General features: G+C 63.8%; 1 protein-coding gene across 1 annotated transcript in view; it reads right to left on the bottom strand.

Annotated features, from left to right (window-relative positions):
* PHRF1 (PHD and ring finger domains 1) overlaps positions 1 to 5,067 on the bottom strand; it is a 62,319-nt gene extending 57,252 nt beyond the window's left edge. The window contains exon 1 of the mRNA XM_054171999.1: positions 4,976 to 5,067. The gene's annotated coding sequence lies outside the window, so the exon portion shown is untranslated. The remainder of the gene's footprint in view (positions 1 to 4,975) is intronic.

Genomic DNA, 5,067 nt, shown 5'->3' with positions numbered 1-5,067 from the left:
ATTTTAATTGTACCATCGAAGAGCAATGAAGAACTGTTTCTTCAAGGGTTGAGCTGGAGTTACGAGCAGGGAACGTTCAGAGTTTCCTCCAGAGCAAGAGTGGATGCACCAAGCACCTCAGCAAACATTTGGTCATGAGCCAGGATGCTCAGCACGACAGACAGCAGCACCGAACGGCAGGTTGGAAAGGACCTCTGCAGGCCTCCCAGCCCAACCCCCCTGCCGAAGGAGGATGACCCAGGGCAGGGCACACAGGAATGCAGCCGGGGGGGGTTGGAAGCTCTCCACCCCAGGAGACTCCACAACCTCTCTGGGCAGCCTGCTCCAGGCCTCCAGCAGCCTCACACCAAACAACTTTCTCCTCCTGCTCAGCTCCAACCTCCTGGCTGCCACTCTGTGCCCCTTGCTGTCCCTTGTGCTGTCCCTGGGCACCACTGAGCAGAGCCTGGCCCCAGCCTCTTGCCCCCCACAGCTCCTTTAGCTCTTGCTGAGCATTGCTCAGCTGCCCTCTGGGGCTGCTCTGCTGCAGGCTCCCAGCCCCAGGGCAGCCTGAAGAGGATTTCAAAGTACTCTGAGTGTGTCCCAGCTAGGAGACAGGCTCCCAACCGCCAGAGGGGCCACCGCCCCCAGCGCACTGCCAGCCTCCCCAGCGCGAACAACCGGCCTCCCCCCCAGTGCACTGCCAGCCTCCCCAGCGCGAACAACCGGCCTCCCCCCCAGTGCACTGCCAGCCTCCCCAGCGCGAACAACCGGCCTCCCCCCCAGTGCACTGCCAGCCTCCCCAGCACGAACACCCGGCCTCCCCCCCAGCGCACTGCCAGCCTCCCCAGCGCGAACAACCGGCCTCCCCCCCAGTGCACTGCCAGCCTCCCCAGCACGAACAACCGGCCTCCCCCCCAGCGCACTGCCAGCCTCCCCCCCGCCCCCAGTGCGCACTGCTGGCCTCCACTCCTAGCCTCCCCCGGCAGCGCGCTGCCGGCCTCCCCCCCCCGGCATGCACTGCCAGCCTCCACCCCCGGCCTCCCCCCCCAGCACACTGCTGGCCTTCCCCCCCAGCACACTGCTGGCCTTCCCCCCCAGCACACTGCCGGCCTCCCCCCTCAGCACGCACTGCCAGCCTCCCCTGCCAGCCTCCCCCCTCAGCGCGCACTGCCAGCCTCCCCCCCCCGGCATGCACTGCCAGCCTCCCCTGCCGGCCTCCCCCCCCCGCACACTGCCAGCCTCCCCCCTCAGCGCGCACTGCCAGCCTCCCCTGCCAGCCTCCCCCCCCCGGCGTGCACTGCCAGCCTCCCCCCCAGTGCGCACTGCCGGCCTCCCCTGCCGGCCTCCCCCCCAGCACACTGCCAGCCTCCCCCCTCAGCGTGCACTGCCGGCCTCCCCTGCCGGCCTCCCCCCCCAGCACACTGCCAGCCTCCCCTGCCAGCCTCCCCCCCTACGCGCACTGCCAGCCTCCCCTGCCGGCCTCCCCCCCAGTGCGCACTGCTGGCCTCCCCTGCCGGCCTCCCCCCCCGGCGTGCACTGCCGGCCCCCCCTGCAGGCCTCCCCCCCCAGCACACTGCCGGCCCCCCCTGCAGGCCTCCCCCCCCAGTGCGCACTGCCGGCCTCCCCTGCTGGCCTCCCCCCCCCCCAGCACACTGCCGGCCTCCCCTGCTGGCCTCCCCCCCCCCCAGCACACTGCCGGCCTCCCCTGCTGGCCTCCCCCCCCAGCACACTGCCAGCCTCCCCTGCCGGCCTCCCCCCCCAGCACACTGCCGGCCTCTCTGTCGCTGTGACTAGAAGCCAACAGAGCTGCCTACGCAGCAGCTCCTCCAGCCACACAGATCTCCCTGTCCACCTCCACCCAATCTCCTCCAGCGTCCCCCAGGCCTCTCTCAGTCTCGGGCACAGAGGGGCCGCGGGCACAGAGGGGCCGCGGGCACAGAGGGGCCCCGGGCACAGAGGGGCCCCGGGCACAGAGGGGCCGCGGGCACAGAGGGGCCGCGGGCACAGAGGGGCCCCGGGCACAGAGGGGCCCCGGGCACAGCCTCTCCCGGGAGCTCTTCGGAGGGCCCAGAGCTCGGTGACCCAGGATCTCCTTGCAGCGTGCCTGGGGAACGCGCAGGACGGCGCAGAAGCGAAGGAAGGAGGTCAGCTGGACTGCCTCTGGGGGGGCTGGATGCTGATCCAATTTCATGGCAATTATTGAGCAGCCAAGTTCCAAAGAGTGCTCAGAACTAAATTTGTGTCTGCTAACTATGCAAACCCAGCAGCTTTCACTTCTCCTTGGCACAGCTGCTTCGTCTGCCTCTTCCGGCCAAGGAGGCCGCTGGTCTCCTGGGGTGCATGAAGAGTGTAGCCAGGAGGGCAAGGGAGGTTCTCCTGCCCTTCTGCTCTGCCCTAGGGAGGCCACAGCTGGAGCAGTGTCCAGGTCTGGGCTCCCCAGTTGCAGAGGGCCAGGGAACTGCTGGAGAGAGCCCAGGGCAGGCTGCAGAGCTGCTGAGGGGCCTGGAGCAGCTCTGGGAGCAGCAAAGGCTGAGAGCCCTGGGGCTGAGAGCCTGCAGAAGAGCAGCCCCAGAGGGCAGCTGAGCAATGCTCAGCAAGAGCTAAAGGAGCTGTGGGGGGCAAGAGGCTGGGGCCAGGCTCTGCTCAGGGGTGCCCAGGGACAGCGCAAGGGACAGCAAGGGGCACAGAGTGGCAGCCAGGAGGTTGGAGCTGAGCAGGAGGAGAAAGTGGTTTGGTGTGAGGCTGCTGGAGGCCTGGAGCAGGTTGCCCAGAGAGGTTGTGGAGTCTCCTGGGGTGGAGAGCTTCCAACCCCCCCCAGCCATTGTGCTGCTGGGCAAGCTGCTGGGGGTGCCCTGCTGGGGCAGGGGGTTGGACTGGGTGAGCTCCAGAGGTCCCTTCCAATCCCCCCTGGGCACTGTGCTGCTGGGCAAGCTGCTGGGGGTGCCCTGCTGGCACAGGGGGTTGGGCTGGGTGAGCCCCAGGGGTCCCTTCCAGCCCCCCCCGCTGGCATTCTGGGATTTATTTTGTTGAACTGTCGTTGGTTAGGGTTTTTTTTGGTTTCCAAAATGACCAAACCATTCAGTGCCCTCTGGGGAGAGAGCAAAACCAAACCAAACCACCACCAAAGTTTGGCTTTGCTTCCAATTTCACATCCACACTGACAGAAAAGCAAATAGGAGCTACAAAACCCGTGGCTGGGCCCAGCTGGAACACATCTGGGCCTGGTGTGACTTTATCTGCCACCACCACATTCCAAAGGTAGAAGCAAGAAGAACTGGGCAGAGAAAGTGTTCAGATGAGCAGGAGACTCCTACAGCCCAGTGCCAATCCTGCAGGCACTCAGAGCTTCAAAAACAGCCTCCAAAGTCTAAATTTAGATCCAGCTTTCCACTGTGTAAGTTACAAAAGGATTAACTCTTCCCCACCAGCACCAGAACTGCCCACCCAACCATCTACATCATGTGAGTGACTGAGAAGCTAGCAAACACGGCACAAAAAGGTGATCCCAGGGTAGGAAAGGGAAGCTCTTCTCCTTCCCCCATCCTACCTTTGCCTTAAATTCAGTCACCTTAAATTCCAGGAGCAAAACCTGTCCCCCAGAGCTTCCCCAGCGCTGCCTTTGCACTCTGTGGGCAGTCTGGAATACAAAGCAATGCAGGGGAACTGCTGAGGTCCTTTCTGAAGTGTGGAAACTCAGCCAAAGCAGCAGCAGCTGAGCCTTTGCACCTCTGCATTCCAAGGAAATTCCCACTCTGCAGCTCCCTGAAGCCACCAGCTCCCTTCCCAGCTGGGAATCAAATACCCTCCAGCACTGCACACCCTGCTCCTTCTCAAGCTGCTTCTCCTAGGAGGAGTCTCCCTTACTGGTGAGCTCTCTTTCAGCACCATTCCCATCTTTCCCTCCAACTTCCCCTCCTGTTTCTGGGCACAGTTGGAGCAACAAGACAAAAAAATCCCAAACCTCAAGCACTGAAGAATTCCAGCAACACCAAAACCCAAACCACAAACCTCCTGCACATTTAGGCATTATTTTGGGGGGGGGGGGGGGGGGGACATAACCATAACAAAAGGCAACTTGCAGGACCTTCAAGAAACACCGAACACATCAACAATGCAACAATGCAGCCACAGAGTGATTAGGGTTGAAAGAGACCTTAAAGGTCATCGAGTTCCAACTTCGCTGCCACGGGTAGGGAACAACCAACAGGCAAATCAGGCACTAAAGGACAAAAAGCACACCCACGCCCTGCTAGCAAAGATGGGGCACCCAGGGAGGAGCACCACTCGGCTTCAACACCCATCAGGAAGCGTGGCAGGTCCTTCAAAGATAAGGTTTTAAGCCTAAATGCGCTTCTGGAACAAGCTAATGCGGAATAAAACAAATATCTGCATGAAAATCTCCTTTCTGGCCGCTGGCCGAGGCCGGCAGGCTTCAGCGCAGAAGGCTGCAAGAGTTCCGAACTCCTCGGAAGGCGCTCAGGCCCGCAGCGCAGAGCGGGGGACGGGGCAGGGGCGGGAGGGACATGCCGGAAACATTGGGGTTTGTTTATGAAACCTTCTCTGCAGGAGCTACTCTGCTCCGCACCGCTCCCCAGCACGGGGCCCTTCCCGCCTGCCCGGCCGCCTCATGCCCCAGGGGCCTGCTTCCGTGAGGAACCGGGCTCCGGACAGCCTGGAATCCCCGAAAGAAGGCCAGGCCGGGCCGAGGCGGCTCCTGCGCAGCGCCGCCGCACCTTCCGCAGTCGCCGGGCAGCGGTTAGTCGGACCATACATCAACAAATAGGCGCGCTTATAAGAGCGAAATGAACTAAACACAGCCCCGAGCGCGGCGGGACAGTTCCCCTCCGGAGCCGGCGGCCCGCCGCGGCGGGGGGATGGTCGCTCCGCGCAGCTCCGGCCCGCCGCCGCCGCCTCGGCCGGGCTCCCGCCGTGCTCCGCTCCGCCCAAGCAGGCCCCGGCGGCCGCCCCAGGCCCTCCGTCCCCTGGCACTCACGCAAGAAGGCGGCGCCAGCGCTCACATAACCGGGCCGGGGTACCTGGACGCACAACGAAAGCCCCCTCGCACCGGAAGTGCTGCGGGAATAC

The sequence above is a fragment of the Dryobates pubescens genome, chromosome 22 (assembly GCF_014839835.1).
Source record: "Dryobates pubescens isolate bDryPub1 chromosome 22, bDryPub1.pri, whole genome shotgun sequence".
NCBI classification, from domain to species: domain Eukaryota; kingdom Metazoa; phylum Chordata; class Aves; order Piciformes; family Picidae; genus Dryobates; species Dryobates pubescens.
This window is presented reverse-complemented; position numbering and strand designations above follow the sequence as displayed.